Genomic DNA, 22,936 nt, shown 5'->3' with positions numbered 1-22,936 from the left:
AAAGCAGCTGACTGTCTGCCCAGACAAAGAGTTAATTAGTCATCTTAAGCAAAAAAAGATAGATTGACTGTAACTTTCAGCTTTCAGAAGTACAAAGGAAACTAGAACTGCAAGCAGCTATCAACGGGTTACTAGGCCCGCTAGCCCAGGCTAAGTTGCAGACTCAGTTCCTGCTTTTACAGAACAACTTTTAAAACTAATAAAGCAAAGAAACCTCTAAAACTAATAATTTTCCTTAAACTCTTTCTATTGATTCAAGAAAACAAAATGACAGCTTTATGCAACATGGCCAAAATGTTCAGGCAAACATGGTCAAATGACTCGGATAATATTTTATTTATAAAGGATTGCCAAATCATAAAAATATTTTAAACTACAGAATATTTTCGGTAGGTCAAGCAGAGTGTGTTCATAATTCCTTGAAATGATGCCTCACATCACAACTATAAATGTCAACGTTTTTCATCTGGTAGGCCAATATAAAGTGGTATATAATTGCAAAGGTAGAAGGAAAAAAACTAATAAAAATCTGAAGTCTTTGATTCGTTTGCTGTCCCAAATAAGAGAATAGGTAAAAGGCAAACAGAATTCATTTTATAAAATCAGTTCCTCCATCTAAATATAGTCATTTTACCATAGCTTTAAAGGCTTGATTCACTTAAGATAAGTTTAAAGACAAATAAACCAGAAGTGTAGTACTGAATCGAAGGATGATGTAAGACTAATGAATCACTAAATGGACCAATCTTCCATCTTCCACTTCTGGCACCAACGTCGACATGCCAGAGCTCACAGGCAACCCCACACACACACTGAAAAACACACATCTATATTTATGTTATACAGAGTGTCTTCATAGCAACAGATGTGCCCACTACATTAAACAAACTGCCTGCCTCTCAACATTGCTGACATTCATTCCGACTAAAGGAATCCCTGAGCAGCTAAAGAGACAAATGCCGCCCGGCTCCAGAAAATATCTTCAGCTACATACAGAAGTGCACTCTAAGGCTTTGATAGAAATGTTTCAGATCATCAGACAACTCTTAAAAGACTTTGGATTGCTGTGCCACGACCTTAGCAGTCTGTTCATGTTCTGTCCTTCAACCTGGCTGGCTTAAAACCATTTATAAAGAAAAGTGGGCCAAAACTCCTGCATGCTGACATAAAGGACTAACAGCTAGTTATCAAAAATATTAAATGGCTGTTATTACTGCCAAGAGTGACAGAAGTTGATATTAATTTTATTGGGTAGTTTTTGTTTGCACATATATGTGCAAGTTGGTTACAGCAACCTCTTAGCTTAATAAATAGATTTTTTGTAAACTGATTTTTCTATTTTCTCAGGTTCTCAGGTTTCTTAGATTTGAAATTTTGTTTGATGATCTGAAATATTCAAGTGTGTAAAAAAAAGTCAGAAAAAATACTGCATAACTGTCTATAACAGCTGATGAAAATGTTGAATAAAATCATAAAGAAACAAATGACTTTAGGATGTTATCTCCCTTTTAAAAAATTTGACTTTTATTTTAACAATCACCTCACATGGATTCTATTCAAAACTTTTCTTCCTCTCCACACTTTAATTCTTTCAAAACTCTCTTCTTTCTTGTTAACTAATCCGTGTTTTCTGTTCCCTGGCCTATGTATCAATAAATCCATGGAGACTTCTGCGGAGCTGCCTCCCTATCAGTTGGTACAACTTATCTCAGGCCTGTCACCAAATGCCCCAGCGTCCAGCAGGAGGAAATCAATGCAAGTTCAGCATTCAGTAAAAGCACCATCTGCAAAACATAGGACACAAGCGAATTCACACACGGCTGCAAATCAGTACTCATGCTGACTCACAGTGACAGAGCCACTCGTACAGAAATAAAATTATGCAGTTTCTGCCTGCCTTTGGTGAAGTTTCCCCCAATGCATTTTTTTTATGTGTTCCCGAAGCATAATTCCTTCCCTTCTCTGTTCCGCTACAGTCTGAACTCTTTATAAAGTAACTCCAGTAGCAGACATCTCCCTAATGAATTATATTCCAACCCCACATCTTCCTCTTGTATTCATCAGATTTTCTCTAGAAATGTTAAAGAAAAATCCTCCACAAAGTTATTTCTCTTAAATAGTGAATTGAATCCCTGCTTATCAAGGAAGTAAAAGAGAAATTTTGACCAAGATATTTAATGTAGGATGAAGTAAAAAAAATAAAAAATACAACCGATGTATGAACACAAACACAAAACTATGCTTTCTTCTCAAGAGTTCACGTACTTCTGTGCCCAGACACCTTAAAATCCATGGTACCCTGAGGGAGGACTATTAGTGCTGCTATGATCAAGTACCCCTTTAAAGGGAATTGGCCTAAACCTGTTCATTTCTCACAAACACGCACACACAAAGACACAGAAAAGGCCTTGAAGATGCCATCCATAAAGCTCTCTGGGATAACGGTGGCAGATTCACAACCTCTGAGGTAATGAAACTGAATCAAAGTCTGTATGGATGCGACGCACTCCTGCTGCCTCGCTTGTTTCTTGTTTAGCAGTGAAGCACTTGAACAAGTGATGAAACGTGTCACGCCCACACAAGTCAAACGCAACTGAAGAAATGTTTCAACTCTTGGATACTGAAAGCCGTATTTGGGTCACAGACTGTTTTACTGGATGGTTGTCTTAGAGCAGAGCACATATCGAAAGGTAGATGGCGAATAAAGTGGAGAAAGTAAATGTCCCGTAATAACACCAGGTAAATGTATTTGCCATGGTACAGTTTTTTCAGTTTTTTATTTTGTCACACTTAAAAATTTAAGATCAGAATTTCAACTAACTACATAGAAATAAAAGTAATTTTCACAGGATGTTATATATCCAAACCAACCTGGCCTTGTGTAAAAATTATTTAATTCCTTGTTAAATCAGGAATTTACTGTGGCGAACTATATTTTTTGATTCAAATTCATACTAAGCCACACACAGGCCTGATTACTGCCAGGTTTATAGAACCAAGAAATCACTTAACAGAACCTGTCAGACAATCTGAAGTGGGATAAAAGCAAATGCATAATGACCTGATCTTAAAAAAAAGAGAGAGAAAAAGTTACTGATATGCATCAGTTTGAAAAGGCTTAAAAAGCTAATAAAGCTTTGGGCTCAGCAAATAATAATGAAAGCCATTCTCCAAAAATAAATAAAACACTGATTTATCCAATAAATCAATGAAATGATCATTTGAAATTGCTTTATGTATTGAATCATATCTAAAAGTGGTTAGATGATGTGAAATATCACATCATGTGTGATGAAAAAACATTTGCACAGTTGGTAGCACTGTTGGCTTGCACCGACTATGTCCTAGGTTCGAATTTCCGTCTGGGGGTTTTTTTTGCATGGAGTTTGCATGTTCTCCCTTTGCATACGTAGGTTCTCTCCAGATGGTCTGGCTTCTAAAAACAAGACTGTCAGGTTAATTGGTCATTCTAAATTCTCCTTGGGTGTGGGTGTGTGCGTGCATGGTTGTTTGTCCTGTCTGTCTTTGAGTTGCCCCGCAATGGACTGGCGACCCGTCCAGTGTGACCCGGCCTCTCATGCATTGAACCACTGGAGATGGGCACCAGTATCCCTCAGGACCCCACTGCGATAAGAGTGTTGGATGGATGAAAATAGCAAAAACAGAAGAAACCCATAATGCGTCATAGTTTTTCCTCAACACTGGATAGTGAATTTAACCCAGAATCTCAGAGTGATTGATGTAACTGTACATTTTTACAGTTTAATGAGATCAATTTAATAAACTGGCAGAAGATTATCAATTACATCTTATCAATGGTGCATTAATTAATGGTCCTTGTAGTAACTAATGAATCATTTATAATTCTTATTAAGAAACACCAGTGATTATGTAAGCAGCTCTGCAAGGCTGTCTCCATTACTTAGAGCTAAGTTGATATTTCCAGGATGAAAATATAGTAAGAATCAACCCACGTACTAAAAGATTTGCTTTAACGTATTCTGTGCTAACAAACTGAGTGTAGATCAGAGGTGGACAGTTAAACTGCAGTCACACTATTTCTCATCTCAACATAAATGTTGGTATATCTGCAAAAATGCATGCATGGATCGAAAATTGCAGGAAAAAAGCACATTTTGTGAAACAGAGTAAGGACTGTCAATGGTTGATTTAAGAGACTACTTAACATTTAAATGTAAGGGGAAAGCCTGTTGCAGTTCTCTGCCGTCTGAACATTTTTGCTGCTGCGGAGTGAGCCCTCCGCTAAGAAGCATGACCTTCTTTGAAGTTATTTTAATCTTGAGAAGAAGAAAGCACAGTTTTTCAAAAACATTCAAAGAAACAAAAGTTTCTGATATTTCTACAATGAACTGAGAAGATAACCTTGGATATTTAGAAACAAGAAACAAAGACCTTCTGCAGACAACAGGGAAGCTAAATAAAATAAAAAACTATTGTTATATTTACATTTTTGTGCATTCAACCTCTTTCTGGATGCACAGGAAGAGGTCTTCAAAATGCGACCTTCCTAGAGCATAAAGGATTGGGAATATCAGCAATCACTTGAACAATATCAATAAGGAGAAATATTTACGTGGAGCAGCTGATGTCACAGTTAGCAATGCTACTAGCGCTAACAGCTAGTATCTAATAAAAGTTGCTAAAACAGTTTTCAAAATGTTACGATTATGTTTTTTCAGATAACTGAAGAAAACTATAATTTTATTGAGCTGTTTTATTCTACTTGAACATTCAGCATTGTTATTGTCATTGTGTTGTACAAGCTAAAACTTTAAAAAAAAAAAAAAAGAACACGAAGTATTCCCTTTAAATTATTATTTTTTTCCTCTGCTTAATGATTGCCTAATTATCTTGGGATGAAAGTACATTGCTCTTTTGAGTACGAGCAGTCAGATAATTATTAGCTGGGCTTAACGGAAAACAGGTCTGACATCCATCTGCTTGAACTGCTCTAAACACTTAGCATGCTGAGGTAAATACATTTTTCTCTTAGCAAACAGAGCGTCTGCATGGCATATGTTGAGAATCATTATTATTCAATCACTGCCGCAAAATCTGATTAGTCCTTTTTTGATTTTGTAGCAGTAACGCACATGTGCAATAAATATGGCCCCCTAAAGTATAATGCTCATGTCACAGAATACTTATAAAAGTTAAAAAAAAGAAAGATAGAAACACTGGCAGCTTGGATAACTATGATCAATTTGCATAAGCTACATATGGTAGGAAGGCTTTACCAGAGTGTTTCAAACAAAATAAGTCTATGTTTGCATGCCACTGAAAGATAAGTCTGATACATTTAATTTGTCAATCATAAACAAAAATTAATCCAAATTATGTTCTTCAAGAGTTTTTGAAGCATCTCTTTTCTTTCCACATCTTGGTAACAAGAACTATTTTTAACAAAGAGAAGCACAAGGAACTGTAAATCCACACAACTCTGTACACCCGAACATGCACCAACACATGAACAAATAACACTTTAAAGAAATTTTTTCACCGTCTTCAAAAGGCAAAGAACTGAAACTGAAAGGGTTGGAGGAAATCTCAATTAAAAGAAACATGTAAACGGAAAGGAATAACTAATGTAAAACAATAGAAAAATAAAAAATCAGGCACAGACTGTGGGTGGTTGAACGTTGCACATGAATACCCATGAATAAAGAGAGTGAATGAAAACAAACAATGGAGGACATGGAAAGAGAAAGAAAGAATAACAGTGAGAGAAACAGAGGTCAGCAGCTGACAAAACAAAAGGATGAAGTCAAAAAAAGAGAGCTGATATGGCTTTATCCCCGAACGAACCAAACAAACACACATTCCCAGCGCAATCCATAGACTAAACACAGTCCTGTGAGAAAAGCTGCCGCAGACGGCGCGGAGCATGCACTCACATCGGAGGTGTCTCTTACAAATACAAAAACAAGGGGTTTAAAAATAGACGCCAGGATCCATCCTATTATTGTATTCGAGCAGAGGAAATCCAGGGGTAGCTTATACGAGAGCACTCAACATGGGTCTGCTCCAAACAAAAGCACACACACACACACACACACACACACACACACACACACCGGGGGTATCCCAGCTGGCCAGCTGAGACCTTCGGACCATTAGGGGAATTAAAGGCAGCAGAAGTGAAGTGAGGTGAAATGGAGTGAGGAGGAGCTCATAGAAAGGTACCTTGGCTAGAGGAGACAAGACTGAGTTTATCTTCAGAAGCAACAGAGCGAGGCTGATCTCCTTTAATGTAAACAGAATGAAAAAGAAGTCGTGAGAGTTCTGCTTTTAAGCCTAAAGCACTGTGTGCGTAATTGGAGAACCTGTCACCAACAGCTTTAATAGAAGTAATCTCATTCAAACAAAGATTCACCTCACCTTTTCTGATAGAAGAATAGCTCAAATTGTTTGTAATTACTTTTCATATCTCACCTCATGTTGCAGCTCAGTCTGAATCCATGAATGCCTAAACGATGATATGAAGAAACATCAAACTCCTTCAAACAAAAAGCAGCATATCTCCTTCACGCAGTCGCAAACAGAGAAGAGTGCAAGAAAGAGACAAACAGCTCGCAACTCTGACCACAACTGAAAGAGAGAGACTCTTTACTCAGAGAGCTGCCCACCTCCTTCCTCCACCCCCCTCTCTCTCTCCTCTCCCTCCCTGGAGCTTATCTGTCCTAAGGCTATCACTTCTCCCTCACCTCCCCCAGGTTCGCTTCTGCTCCAACTCCATTGAGGGTTTCCAAGGCAGCACAGTCATGACGCTTACAGTGGACAACCAGCAGCTCTGAACACACTCTCAGCCCAACTCCAGTTTCAGTTCCACTTCAGTCTTTCCGAGAAAGAGCCACTGAGCAGAGAGGGAGAGAAGGGAGTGAGAGCACGAGACATGGAAGCCTGAAAGCTGATCCCTCTGATCTCATCAAGTAAAGTTACCAACAGCAACCAGACCAGCCGGCAGCTGAGAGAAACACCCGGTTCACCTCCCTCCCCTTTCCGGCTCCCCCTCCGGTTTTACAAAGAGCTCACACAGAGCCAACCAACCACACCAACCTGACCCTCCCCCGTCTGCAACGGCGACACACACATGTGCACATACGCTTAAACCCCTGCACGTGCCGCATGCCTAGCACTTGCACAGCATGTGCACAATATTGGCATCAAGGTGCAGGAGGCCAGTCACGTCTAGGGTGTCACATTGGTTTACACGGATAAGCTACAAAGTTAAAACCACTTGCAGGTGAAACGAATATACAGTAAAATGTTCTTCCCCAAAGTCTGCAAGGTCCAGTTCATTTATTGATTTAGCTTCCAACCTTCAGGACCTAATGGAACTGGTGTCACTACATACTGACAGAAATCACAGGGTACGTCCAACATCCTGAGTTGCTTCAGCTAGATAAATACTCTTACAAAATATGAGGGAATTGGTTCAGACGTGTATGAAAGGCCAATGTAAACAAGCAAATATTTAAATACCATGCAGGAGTTAAGACTTGGGTCACATGCTCATATAGAAAATTTTTTAAAAGTAAGTACAAGACGTCTCCGTTAGTTTTATTTGCAATTAACATCACTTTCAGTGCCACTCCCTTTTGCTCCAGTCTAATGTTCTCACAGTCACCTTTAACTTTTGTCATGTTGTAAATTCACCCAAATCTGAACATGTGTAATTAGGCTTCTTCTAAGTAGTTCTCTGCATAGAATTCAGAAAAGCATTAACACAGACAGGCATATACAGGAAGTGGTAATAAAGACTAAAGCAAACCATAAAGAACTCAGGCCCAACCACTTTACTTCCTCCTCCTTCGCTCAGGACTGCCATCACTACCAGAAAACCAAAATGCCCACGAAACCTCAAGTCCAAGAATACGACTGTCATATCATTACATCACATCAGCTCAGGCGTCCAAACATGACATGCAGCAATACAGCTTTGAGACAGTAATTGATGGTTTGCCTGACTTCTGTTCTCACACATCTGCAATTAACAGGGAGGACACATTTAGTGGCTGGGTGACGTCAAAGAAAACACTGTTACTGAACTACCCCATTCTCAGACACAAAGGGAAGGAGGTTAACATCTGGTGAAATACAGCAATTTCATTGTCTTCTTACATTGGACACATATTTCCATGAAATATATAGTTACAGATAGGGCATCCTATAATGTCCTTGATGGATTGCTCTCTGGCATTACCGTATTTTCCTGACTATAAGTCACAGTTTTTTTCATGGTTGTCTGGTCTTGCGATTTTAGTCCAGAGTAACTTGCGTATCATTTTTCTCTTCATGATGCCTTTTTTAAACTAATGCACTAAATGTTAATTTATACTTGTGGACATGAAGTATCCACCTCTCTATCACCTAGGATTTACTGCAGGCGTCTCCGCTCCGCTGCGCACTTCACCAACAATGGTAGGAAAATCTGACGAGGTAGCACAGAACATCAGAACACTGGGGGAGATGTTCCTGACCATCCTGACTTAGAGTGTGGACGTCGGCATTTCACATTTCCAAGTCAAAGCCGACAGTTCCCATATAGCTGCCTAAAAAGCAACCAACTGATCATGATGTGTAACTGGAACCTTTCATCAACATGGATGACGCAAAGTCAGGAAAATATGGTAAAAAAAATGTTGTTATATTTACGATACTCTCTCTGACAGGTGGTATGAGGTTGTTTTTGCTTTGAATACTTATAATTAATGACTACTAATGGAGAGAATGATAGAAAAATCTGAATGCTGTTTGATTAACCTTAAATGTCTTGACAAAAAATGCATTGATTATCACAAAACCTTCACTATATGTGCCAATGTTCCCCTATTTAGAATAAAAACAAAGACAAAATTTAGGCAAAGATGCTGAAGATCATGCATCACCTTTTAGCTGATGTATGAACTAAACTAAAATTCTAGCTTCTTTAACTGCATCGTTCCTGTTGCTTTTTACAACCATGTGTGTTGCATGAATGTAACATTTGCATCTTAAAACCAGTGACATACAGAAAGACAGTAATTCAATTTATGGTTAAACAGATGTTTGCATTGTCAATTCACATCACCATTTAGATTCTTACTCCAATTTCCTGGATGTTTTTTATTAAAGTACAGAAGAACAAAAGGCTTCAAACTAACTTCTGTTATTCCAAATAACAGACAAAAGATCGAACAATATGTAAATCTTCAAACTGAAAGACTCCAGCACCCCCCTCCCCAGGTCGTCAGCTGGACCCTGCTGGAAATTGCCCCATGATTTTCTGCCTGAAGGCACATCCACATTTAAGAGACCCCATAGGGGTCCGGGGAAGCATGTGGGGGTGTATTTGAGTGTGTGGTGGTTAATCTATGGGACAATGGGGGTCCTGCCCTCACCCCACACACAGAGCATTAGGGCCAGGGGCCTCACAGCTGAGCATCTTACAGATAATACAAACTGAACGTGCATATGAATGAGTATGTTTACGTGGATGTGTGGGTGTGTGTGTGTCTTTGTGCACCCCCCTTCCAACACACGTGTCAAGCACAAAGCCACCCAACTATCTACATCGCCCCCACGGAGAGGCACTCAGAGAGAGAGTGCAAAGGATGCACCGCTGGAAGTGGGGAGCAGACGTGAAGAAGAAAGGAAATGGGTGAGGCAGAGTTAAAAAACTACTTTCGGTCAAAGGGGTGGGGGGTGAAAATGGTAAATGGTACAATTACCGTGTACAGATGGCTGAACGAGAGACTGACAGGAGCAACGCCAGTTTGGAGGGTGAACAAAAAAAACGGGTTGATCAAGGACACGCCAGCTTTTTTGGTGGCAAAACAATCAGCTGCTTTTCTCAAGCACTAATCCAAACATTGGCAATCAGGGTGTCCTGCATAAAAGCCTTGATAATGATGGCAATATGGGATTTTGACAAGGCTTCTGTAAAGATCAAACTCATAAAATGTGTTAATTGCCAAACTCTAAATGGACCAACTAAATGAACATCAAATCGAATATGTTCACGTAAATAAAGCTTCCTGTTAACCTGATCTCACAAAAGACTAACGTGAACTCTCTTTTCCACATTTGGTCAATTTTAAACAAACTTTAATATGTTTTTGTAGCTATTTCATGTGAGAAAAACACATTGCACTGCACAATTTGTGGAAGGAAAGATTTAATACTTCGTATAAAAACATGTACCGGTACATGCTTTGAGTGAAAGCAATTGGACTGTTTGGCTGGCAGGTGAACATCTGTCCAAGTCTAAAGGCTTTTTCAGCCTCTAACAGGGTTTTCTTGCAGGAATTCAAATGTATTTAGCCCCATAAATCAGCTCTGATCAGCTTCACTAACCCTAAGGAAAAGCATGATGCTGCCACCACCAATATAACTGTAGGCTGGGTGTATTCAGACATTTTCCGGTGCACATTGTGAATTGCATTTAGACCAAAGACTTTAATTTTGGTCTAATCTGTTGCCTTATATAACTTGTGCTTTTTTTCTACAATTGCTCTTCCTATTCTTTGTTGTGACAGCTCAGCTTAGGTGTATTCTCTTCAGATAAAAATAAAAGCTTAGAAAGGACTACGTTTGTGATGCCTGATATAATTTTAATGTGTAATAGTGTTTGTATTTTTTGCAATGTTTAGCATCAAAATAGAAATTAAATACGTGCATATTGTTCTCTCACCTTTGTTTGGAGTACTGAGGTAAATTCAAGACTACAATAAAGTCATAATTTTGGGGATAGGTCAACATGCTCCATCACGGTTGCCATAAAACAAATCAGATCAACTGTTGCTATAAACCTTTGCATTAAAGAAGTAGGAGTTTTGATGCAGAAGAAGCTGTCTGAACACTCCAGGAAAAAAAAAGAAAATATTTCTCTAATATTTTCAGGGAGATTCAGGTGACAGTGTTGTGAATGACTTCTCATATCCCAAGTGTTTTGCGCCAAAGTGCCAGATGTTAAAAGAACAATTAAGTAGAGTCTAAATATTTTTGACAGCTTCACTGATGTTGCTAACCCTCTTGTGGCAACATGTCCTCACGTAGCAGGGCTTTTCCCATTTCTCTATACCTGTAAGGGCATTTATTAGAAAGAGAAATATGAGAACTGCAACACTCAGCCAACCACTGAAACATGCAGGCACCCTGCTCCCATCACTTGTACACATTAATACAGACACAGACCGTCTGAGTACAGCAGGTAGGCATCAATTCAGCCTGGCTGTACGATCAATGATGGTAAATGGAGGCAGCAGGAAGGACAGACAGTGATCTGTAGCTCTCATTTCCCCCCTCAGTATCTCTCCCTCCATTGGAGCATCATTTCCTTGTCTTGTTTCGCCATAGGAAAGCTCATTTAATGAGACACAATCTGACTTTGTACAGCACTCATTGAGTTTTCGCTCTTTCATTGGCTTTAGTTACACCATCACATTATCAGTTCATTGCACGGTTCTCTGCTTTGTCAGAATGTTTTATTTATGTTTGCATTTTAATCTCCTGACGAGCTTTTGTAGCAGAATTTCACTATCTGTGTTAACTTTTTAAAGCTTATTGCTTCAAACCCGGCCAAATTATGTGAGAAAGATAAGTTTACCTAACACATTCAGAGAATAAAACAGGATATTGGCATGACTTAGTCTCTTGTGACAAACACATCATTGCCACCCTCTCCTCCTTCTTTCCATATCGCCTCCATCCCCTCCGTCATTCATCAATCTAACACCTCCCCTCCCACTCCCCTCTTTGTACTCTCACATATTCCTCCTTCCTATGGCCTCCTTCCAGTCACTTCTTTAACAGCTGCTGCTCTGCGACAGTCCCAGCTGACCCTTAGTTACCACGTGCCACGTCCTCCCCTCAGTGTCCCAAAGAGACCCTAAATCATTAACATAAGCGCAGACATAGGAGCTTCGATCAGGTTGTGATAGATGGCTGTCTGTGTCCCACAAAGACAAAGAGAAGAGAAAGCACACCAAGTCAACATCTGACTGCAAACAGTTAAAAGTCTTATAAAGTGTGCATCATTTATGCAAATGGGCCCAGACAACATATACACTACATCTAAACAAAAGGCAGTTGTGGTTTTTTTTTTTACACTCCAAAGAAGAGATTTCATGCTGTTTGATAACACATGTCCATTTCGTACACAGCCACAGTAGTAACATCTTGCATCACAAAGGGGGACAGAACAATAGAATGACTGTTTTAGAGCCAGAAAACCTTAAAATCTTAAAAGTAAATTCATCATAATCTGTATTTGCCTTGTTTTTCAAAGGAGATAATTAGTTTAAAAATATACCTTTCTGAATCAAAAAGTCTTTGAAGCTATGTCTGTCCAAAGCGGAAATGACAGATGTTCTCACGCAAGGTTTTGTCTCATCAAAATAGAAAACTGAATGTTTCATTGGGAATCAGATTCAGCCATAAAATGCTGCAGATAAAAAATAGATAACATATCAAAATACAAAGTGGAAAAATTAGCCACAATAAAGCGGGAAACGAAGCTCAGGTTTTTGAAGGTAAAAGTGAGAATTTTCTCCAGAGCTCAGGTCAATCCTCTGATCTCAAACACTCCACACTGTGCTTTACTTGCTTAAGGCAAAAGGAAGGTAAAAAGAAACCCATTCCCTGCTGATGTCGGTGGATCTCTTTTATGTGCATTTTCATCTGTCTTGTTACACTGGAGCAACAAAATGGTTCACTTGCAGCTAATTAGTTAATATTCGTTTGAGCTCAATTCTGATAAGTTATTGATTTTAATTGATTCTTTGTTCTGTACTTTTGTTGTTAAGCTATTATACTTCTGAAGTGATCATACTGTGAATCACCTCTAGCATTACAGCCATATTGCACTGGCAGCGACATTAATGTAACATTACACTACAAAGCTGCTCAGCATAGACTTTTATCCAAAACATCAAACTGCTTAAAGCACTGCTGTGTCTTCAAAATAAGTTCCCACCTTCTTTTTCTAGCTGATGGATGACTTTTATCCTCAACATAATGCATTTGTACGCAACATCGTGAGAAACTCCTATGTTTCTCTTCACACCAAGAACTAATAAGTCTGATGAAGGTACATTGGGATCTTACAAACATTACCTTGGCTGTAGTCTAACCCCAAACACATCTCATCAGACTGGCATGTCTGATATACAGACATATCAGTGAGACTATGTGTCTGCGGCTCAAAACATTTGGTGCTTCAAGCCCGCATTTTAACAGATAACCATTTATGTGTTGACGTGGGCTGCTGGGGAATATTTGGACTAGTTATTAATTTACTAATGTTTTATAATCTGTGTCATGTCTCTAAAACAAGAAACCAGGTCAGAACCAGGCAGACAGACAATCTGATATATATATATATATATATATATATATATATATATATATAAACAGAGGTAATCTAGGGAGATGTAGATTCATTATCTCAGCCCACATACACAAACAGCTGAATGCAAAAATTAAAGGAGGCTTCAGTTATTCAACATGTTATTGAGCTACCAAATGCATTACTTTAACATTAAATGGTATCAGACAAGATACGGGGATGATCTGATGTAAATCTTGGATCAGGATGGCCCTGTGATCCTAATCATCATATTTTGACTGATTTTACTGGCTTACAGCCAAAACTGTTGAACATGAAAGGACTAAAATCTACATAGACATTTACAATCTATTAACAAATGTTTAAAATATATCAATGGACTTATTTATCTATTTATTTTAGATATGGCAGCTTAGCTAAAGTTGGCCATTAAACTACAACTTTGGAGCTTAAAACTCAAAAGTATTAAACTTACTTTGGAGTAATTTGCTGCAAAGCATAACCTTCTGTCAAAACATTTTAGTGCTTAAAAGTTTGATTACACACAATCAGTGTTGTATAAAGTACTGAAATCTCAAAGTCAAGTAAAAGTATATGTACCTCTCCAAAATATGACTTTGGTAAAAGTCCAAGTCACTGACTGAAATGTTACTTGAGTTAAAGTCTTAAAGTATCTGAAACTTCTTGTACTTAAGTATGGAAATTACTGTAAAAATGGATGTACTCAAGTAATGTAATGAAAAGTACAAGTAAAAAGTAAAACAAGGCAAATGCAGTTTGAATGACATTTTTTATATTTTGGTAAACTTGTCAAATACACTTAAAATAATGTACCCAACCAAGTGCAGGCAAAATTAAACCTGCTAACAGATATACCTGCAGGCATCATTTAGTTAAGAAAATTAGGTGCTTTACCTATAGCACAAGGTTAACTTAACCTGCTTTACAACTGAACCAGCTTCTTAGTAAACCCTCCAGGACAGAAAATACAAAGTTTTTGTAAGCCTTAAGTTTTCCCTTCAAGTAAGGTCAGTGCTGAAAATGAGAAAAATAAATAGTACAGAAAATGCGGCCAAAATGAAGAAAAAGAGCTGTTACGGTTACTCTACTTCACAAATCAGTGAATCAGTCAATGCTACAGTCAGTAGGTGGTGCACACAACTGGTCATTATGCAAAAGAAAAAAAGAATTGGGAGGGAAATGCAGCTTATTGGCATCTGTAAACCTGGTTTTGAACTTGCATGCCTTTCCTATATTCGTTAAATTGAGTCTAAATTACTATCGCCATGACTTCTGTCCCCCCTTGAACAGAGGAGTCTAGGTAGCCTGATACAGTCAACATTAGGCCTAAGCTAAATACACCACGTGTGGAACTGAAACAATGCCAAACAAAGTTCATTTATGGTCAACGTTTCACAATACAGTAGTGTCTAGTGACCAAGCTATAGTTACTGAAACAGGAGGATTATAACCATTTCATAAGACGTTACCTCGATGTGTTTCTTCAAGTTGGACGGGGAGTTTTTGTAAGATAGAATTTCCACATCTTCGGGCAGGAATAACATAAACTGCATGTGGTACGACGAATCTTTAACACCCACGAAAAAGTGTATTGTGTTTAAATAAGGCCATGGGCTCTCATCACCAGCTGGTGGTTCCCCTGGAGCCGTGTCCGACGTAGTTGCAGTCGTTGTGGTCTCCGTCTCCTCCTCCATGTGACCGCTACTGATTGCGAGACTTGCTTTGTGTTTAATGGGAGAAGCGAAACAGGTGTATCCTATTGGTGGTGATGAACAAGCCCAGGCAGGTAGGCTACCGACTTTGTTCGGTAGCCTGCTTGCTACTTGCTAATCAGTAGGTGGGGTCAAAACACTTTGTTTCTCTCTCTCGCTTTTTTGTAACGAGTAACTAAACCACACATTGAAAATGTATCGGAGTAAAAGTACGCAATTAAGTTCGGAAATATAGTGAAGTAAAAGTGAAAGTCATCAAAAATTTTCATACTCCAGGAAAGTATGAAGTACTCCAAAATATACTTAAGTAAAGTAGTGAAGTATTTGTACTTTGTTACTATACAACACTGCACACAATGGATGTTTATTATGTTGTTAATGTATGTTTTTGCACTTATAACAAGAAATTATACAAAATTATTGCAGTAGTAATAAATTAGCTGCTGAGATTCAGCAGCAACATGAGGACCAGTTGGAATAAAGAACATGGATTTGTTTTATTCTTTTAAGTTCCCGATCTCCAATTACAATGGGAGGGCATGGGGGACAAACAAATAGGAAATATTGTTTTCCTTTTGGAAAATGTGAACACAAAGCAGGAGTATGTAAAATTTGGAAAATGCACAGGGCCTGCGTTTAAGATCAGTGTGCTAATTATGCTAACTGCTAATGAAACTAGCTAAAAACACCTTTCATTGAGCCATTTGATCTACATTTTCTCTAATTACACCTTAACCATGTGATTTTCATGATTAAATGAAGCAGCTTTGTAGACCATTTTATCAACATTTCTCAGATTTGTCTTTTAAACTGTTTTAGATGTGCTCCTTAACGAAGCCTTGTTATGTGCCTTTTACTATGCCAAGCAAGTGTTCAACATGAGATACTTATACTTTAGCAAATGTCACACCAGACAAAGAGGCCGTTTACAAAGTGGGATATTACCCCTTTCAGCAGGGTAGATACAGGCTTGTTTTGTTGTCATCCTCCGAGACAGAAACTCTGATACCAATCATTGTAACAACATGTTTATGTGAAACTAAGCAAGGTGCAGATTGAACTATACCATGACTAAATACGATTTGTACATAGATTTCAATGTAAAGACTTGCAGCATATGTCTTTGTTGGTAACTGCCCTGCAAATAAACGGCAGCTACAGCTCTGTGAAAGATGACAATGGAGGGTAGCAAAAAAAGACGACTGGAGTCTGTGTCATTACCTGTGACAATAGAGAACACTTATTGTTATAACAAAGAGAGGTGAGTCAACCCTACTCCAAGTAGTTTGTTGTTATTCTGCTATTCTGAGTGCCCCAGTCAAAGTCCAGAGCTTAGTTGAACTGAAAATCTTCAGCAAGACTTTATGCTCACAAATGCCCTCCATACAATCTGACTGAGGTTTAGCAATTTTGAAAATAATGATAATAATAGGCGAAGACAGTTCAGTCTCTGAATGTGCAAAGCTAATGAGACAAAACCTAAATAAAAATACCAGCTGTAGTTTCAGCACAAGATGGTTCTATACACTAAATAGGATTGGATACAAATGTGCCATTTAACCTAGAAATTTTTCATTTGTAACTTCAAACTTAATGTTGCATGAACACATTCGCACTGTATAGTATGTTTCATTTATGAATGAAAATAAATTTCAAATATTGTTGATTTAAATTTTTACTTTTGAAAGTTTACTTAGAACTTGCGTCCAGTTAGATTAGCATAAAAAACTGTAGCAACAAATCATTAAGCAAAGGAATAATTTGCCTAGAATCTGGAAGTAAATTAAGTTTGATGGCAGACTTTCCACACGTTAAAAAAATTGCTTAAACCTTCATTTAAAAATTGTTTCGATAAGCCTAAGGCTCCCTGAAAACAGGTGTAGATTCAGACGAACAGAACTTGACAGGAAGTAGAACTCAGCTATGATAGACAGGTGATAAACTCCGCTGGTAAAAAGGAGTCCAGGAGGTGAGCAGTACTGGCCACTTTTCTGGTACACACAGTTTCACAATACACAGCAACTTAACAGCTTATAGCAGCTCCATTTCCTTCAGACAGACTGGTATGGAGCACCAGGCTGCGATAGTAATCTACTTAACTTTGGGATTAGCGGCTCTCCACAGGACTCACTTTCTTTCCGTCTGTCAGTCTAACCATCTTTGTCATCACCTCTCCAACACCCTCAGTCACTATGAGACGCACTTAGAAGGTTTCTACTTTGATTTTACTTTTACAATTGGATGCAAACGGATTAAGGAATAATATGCAAGTATTAGAGAGAACAATTCTGCTCTATAATGTTTATGTTGGTTTTTACTATAATGTAGAAAAGTCTAATTTTAGGTTATTTATTTCACAATGCTGTGCCTACATCAAATTTTAGAAAGACTGTCCTTTGTATTCAGATTGGCTTATGAAAATAAATGTAGAAGTTACAATTTAAATAATGTTTTATTAAGTGTATGTTGTGAAATTTATCGAAACAAAAAAATACAATCATATCAAATATTACATAGAAATAAAAAATATTTTCCTTCTAGTCTTCCATACGTGTCGCATCTGTGTCAAAAATATCTAAAGTTTTCTTCTGCATTCTTTTTAAAACGAGCAGAAAACAATTGCACTACTATTGAACAATTATTTTAAAATAGAAAAAACTGAATTGACATTATAATTAGGCTTTAGCTATTAGCAATGTTAGCATAGTTAGAGCAGCTAGCATTACGGAAATTGAAGTTTCCTTTCACATTCCTTGGGAATTGTAGTTTTCTTCCTTAGTGCTGACATTTTCAAAAGGCTGTAAATGTTTCAAAATATCAGTTGTATTCAGTTTAGCCTTTCTGTTTTCTCCAGAAAGTATTGTACTCTCGCAGCTTCTCAGCTTGAGAAAAGTGCAGAAATGTCTTTATTCCTTTCACATAGCTTCTTACTTCATTATACAACTTCACTAACGTTTAAAATGTTTTAACTTCAGGTCCTACTCTTTAAGTAAGCACTTCCACACTAAAGTGTGTTGCTGTTAATGAGATCTGGAATTCATTGATTGGGAAAAGACTTGATTTTTGAGTTTCAGACCAGCTAATCATTGTTAGCTAGTTATATAATGATTCCGATTTGATTTTGATCCATACTTTCTTTCTCTGTGTATCTCCAGTAAGTATGGAAAGAGAAATTTTAAATAGACACTAATTAGCACCTGGAGTTGCCATATGGAGTAATCATATCCTATCCATCTTACATATTTTTAAATCAGGGAAGCAGTTTTGTGATTTTCATGCTATATCTCCGGCTATAGACCAAAGGAAGGCAGATTTGATGAGATGAAAGCCACTGCCAGTCACAGGAAAATAGGCAGCCTCATGAATTCTGATCAGCTGAGGGGAAAGGTCAGACTGATGAGCACCTCTGTGTGAAAACAAAGACCTTCACTCGTTATACATCACAAAAACCACCTATAAACCATGTGATCTAATGTTGCTATGACGACCCAAGAAATTGCAAGGAGGAACATGTACACAGACACTGATGCAGGCGAGATTTACCAGTGCAGTGAAAGCCTACACAGAGAGTGTCTTTACCGTTAGCGATTGAATAAGAGGGAGGGATATTGAGAGCTGAATATAGGAGCAGAACTATGAGCCTCTTATCTGCTTCATCGTTCCCTTATCTCCTCTTCGGGCCCCATCACTCCATCTCCCTGTCGTTTTTCCTCTTCTTTCTAAGCCGTGACATGACCAAATATTTCCCTAGGGCCACTCTCCTGTATTAAGAAAGATATTACTTCAGGAATTTTCGATTATGTGTTGGGGCCAAGGTTTTCCTTTGAAAAGAAGGTGTTGGAGAAGTATTGGACAATTACTTCACCTCAAGCACATTATATCACAGCTTTTCAAAGCAGTGCAGCTCAGGCTTAGTGGAATCAAGAGAGCTTTTAACTAAATTTTAACCAGATAGTTTCACAGATTAATTGGCCAACACTCAAAGCCATCATCAAAGGTGCAACCATTTGCATAATTCAGCTTTTATTGATTTAAAAACCTAGATATAAGAGATAAAAGAGTGTCATAAGTGGGTCAGAATCCTCAGCACCCATGTAAATACACACAAACATGTTCATAGACCTCAAATAGATGACGTTTCCCTTTAAAAAGTTGCTCAAATGAGCAACTTGAAAGGGATAATTGCTGATCTCCACCCCCAAATCAACATTCTTACCATCTCCGACCCTCCAAACACAACAAAAAGCACACTGTGATCCAGACGCACACAATCTCCTGTTTCACCGCCACCTCCTGTTCCTTTGACTAATTCAGGATGATTGCACAGCTCCGTTACAGATGCAGATAAGCAAACAGAGCACCTTGTATCCCCCTGCAACTCAAATTGTGTTGCCATAAATTGCTCTGTCATTTGAAGACAAACACCTGTTGAAACAGCGTGGAGGAAAACAGGTGGTTCATAAATGGCTGCCTATCTTCATTCCTTTATAGCTGCTCCATACTACCACTTCAGCATCCATCCACTCACAGCTGCTACTCACAGACACACACTGAAAACAAGACTGCCGAATAATATTAGCGGTGCATCGAGTGCAGCGACCACTTCGTTTTAAGTTACAGTGACTGATTTTATGTGGTGAAGTAATTATAAACTGCTAACCATTTCTGCATCAGTCTCAAACACATTAATCATGGTGGGATACATTCCACTCTGACTGATGACACACCTCATCAAATTGTGGTCTGTTCTAAGTTGACATGTGTTTGCAAGTCTGCGAGGGTCTGCCTGTGTCCCTTAATCATTCCCGTGTGTGCGTCACTGTCTGCGTGGCGGCGGTGTGCGTTCGCAGCATGTGGTGGTGGTCTGGTTTCCGCTCAGAGGGCTGTGAAGTGGCCCGATGAAAGCTCACACATGGTGGCGGTGAGGCAAGCCCGATCGCCTGTCATGATAGGGGGGCTGGAACAGCTGCCCAGCAGAACCACCCAGTCTGTGGTGGATCTTTCGCGAAGCAAGCCAAAACTTCAGTTGTCAGGAAATCGAACTGGACTGCTTCAACAAGGAGTACGTTGCCTTTTCATTCCTTTTCATTCTGTGCACTAAACCAGTTAGCCTTCATGACTGGTGTGGTACCATGGAATGGTAACAACATGCCAGACTGTGATGGATGCTTCACAGATGAACACAGGGAACAGAGTAGCTCTTATACAGAGGAGGGAGAGGTCAGAGAACAGCTGAGTCATAGACTTTGGCCTTCACACTTTACTGGTTCAGCGTGAAAAGACTTTGATGTCACACATTTAAATCATACTTGGCAAAGGAGGTCAGACCTGTACTGGAGGCACACAATGACCCAACAAACAGTGCAATTCAACCCCGTAACACTCAACACAGGAAATCCATAGATCCAGTAATTGATGTTAGTTATACTAGTGTTTCATCACAATGACACAGCTATAAATGTGAAGGTTAGCCTAAAGGATCATTTTAATAAATGCATTAATTTTAATAGATGGTGTCACATTTAATTGTTAAATATGTATTAAAGAAGCCATCCATTCATTTAAATAATGAGTATTAGATGAGAGGGATGCACAGTGGAGCAGTCGTAAGCACCGTTGCTTGGAAAGAAAGAAAGAAAGAAAGGAAGGAAGGAATAAGGATGGATGTATGGAAGGAAGAAACGAATTACCCTAGACTGCAACCCTAAAATCTTACATGAATCCATTATTTTCACAATGGTTCCCACCGAGGGAAAAAAAGCAACATTGCCTTCTAAACAGCATGAAAATATGTTTGGAGGGTAAATGGGTGAATCGATGTCAACATGAAGACCTTTACCAATGTTTCAAATATGCTAAAGTAGCCAGAATTCAAACATCCCTGTTAAGGTTAAATTCAGACAGCATTTCTGGGCCAACAAAGTTACATTTTCAGCGTATTTTTCAGAGCTAAATAAAGACAAGGACTGACTGACCTGATGTAGCTATAAAATAGATGTTTTATGTCCTGTTTTTGGAGGGTTGTTCCTCGCCTCCACATAGACATCAGTGTGTGCAGTAATGTCCTCCACTGCGCACCCTTTCCATTCATCCTCCTCATATCCTGTTTAAGTGTCTCCCACATGTTCTCACATCTCTCTCATCTAAGCAGTCATCTTCCTCCTTCCTTACCCTTCACGCAGTCTGAAATCAACCAGAAATACTGTAAGCCTTCCTCAAAATGCAAAGCTCGGTCCGCTTCCTTCTGACCTCTAGTTCACCTTATTTCTCTCTTTACTTGCTCTTGCCTCTCTAAGTCCAACAACCTCCTTGTTTTTTCCCCAAAAACACATTGGTCTGAAGTAGCTTTTATTCCTCCTTCTCGTTTTTCACAGCCGCTTCTAACAGCTTCTACTCTCCAGGTCAGCTCTAATTTGGTTTCTCTGTTCTTGCACAGCTCTCTTTATGCATCCCTACCTATCTAGCAAGCTAGTTCCAACAAATGGGCTGCACAGTGGCGCAGTTGGTAGCACTGTTGCCTTGCAGCAAGAAGGTCCTGGGTTCGATTCCCGGCCGGGGTCTTTCTGCATGGAGTTTGCATGTTCTCCCTGTGCATGCGTGGGTTCTCTCCGGGTACTCCGGCTTCCTCCCACAGTCCAAAAACATGACTGTCAGGTCAATTGGTTTCTCTAAATTCTCCCTAGGTGTGAGTGTGTGTGTGAATGGTTGTTTGTCCTGTATGTCTCTGTGTTGCCCTGCGACAGACTGGCGACCTGTCCGGGGTGTACCCCGCCTCTCGCCCGGAATGTAGCTGGAGATAGGCACCAGCAACCCTCCCGACCCCATTAGGGACAAGGGTGAACGGAAAATGGATGGATGGATGGATAGTTCCAACAACAAAACATGACTCCTGGCGACTGTTTCCCCTTGACTCAGTTCTGTCCATCAAAGAGTCAATGAGTCACACCTATGCTCCTCCAAGCTTTAACTCTAGAGGACTGTACTGAAGGGAGTTGGAATGACCGGCTGCAACCTGCAGTACAGTTACTGTTTCCTGCTGTGAGAGTGTGAGACCTGACACGCATGCTTCCTATTCTCCTTTTCTCCTGCAGATGCATCTCAATAAAGTAGACTGTAATCAGAAACAGTCCTTTATTTCAGTAAATCAAACAAAATAAAACAGATTCATTATGCACAGTGAGATATTCCAAGATCTTATTTTTGTTCATCGTCATGGATTACACCAAATGAAACACAAACTTTAGCATCTCTGCTGGAAAATAACATCAGCATCGCCATTAAACTCCCGAGCGGAGGGAGTCATGCAGAGCACTTTCTGGTAAATTTCTGCTTTGACTTTGGACTTGATAAATCACAGTGGCCCATCACAATGGACGCTTCACACTGGATCTCAAAACAACTGGATACTGAGCCCTCTCACAGTTTCCTCTGGACTCAGAACATACTTCTTAGCCCAGGACCTTTCTGATGTTGTTTCTGGCTTAACCCAAGGAATGCTACGGTTGTAGCCCATGTTGTGGATATGGCTGTGTGGCGGCTCTTAAACCGCTGACACCACACCTTTTACTTCCACACCACTTTCTGCTAAAATGTTTGTTCAGGGCACTCTGTGAAGAGTCAGCTTCTTTAACACTAAGCTTTCGTGGCCTAGCCTTCTTGTGGATAACTTTCAAGTTAGGTGTCTTACTACTAACATTGCAGAACATAACATACATTTTCTGAAATTAAATATTTTCAATTATAAAACACTTAAATCTATAAATCCAAATGTTGGATTCTCATTACTTGTGAGCCATATTCATCTAATGGACATAAATAAAAACTCAAAATATATCATTCTGCATGTAATAAATCT

At 39.1% G+C, this 22,936-nt stretch overlaps 1 protein-coding gene across 3 annotated transcripts in view; it reads right to left on the bottom strand.

The window, feature by feature from the left end:
* The window catches only part of LOC114147143 (SPRY domain-containing SOCS box protein 4-like), a 71,086-nt gene that overhangs the window by 36,168 nt on the left and 11,982 nt on the right, over positions 1–22,936 (bottom strand). The window contains exon 3 of one of the 3 annotated variants that reach the window (XM_028021708.1): positions 11,770–11,890. The exons of the other annotated variants lie outside the window; for them this stretch is intronic. The gene's annotated coding sequence lies outside the window, so the exon portion shown is untranslated. The remainder of the gene's footprint in view (positions 1–11,769; positions 11,891–22,936) is intronic. 3 annotated transcript variants of the gene reach the window in all.

This window comes from Xiphophorus couchianus, chromosome 6, assembly GCF_001444195.1.
Source record: "Xiphophorus couchianus chromosome 6, X_couchianus-1.0, whole genome shotgun sequence".
NCBI lineage: Eukaryota > Metazoa > Chordata > Actinopteri > Cyprinodontiformes > Poeciliidae > Xiphophorus > Xiphophorus couchianus.
The sequence above is the reverse complement of the archived record's forward strand: the minus strand, read 5'-3'. Positions and strand labels throughout refer to the sequence as shown.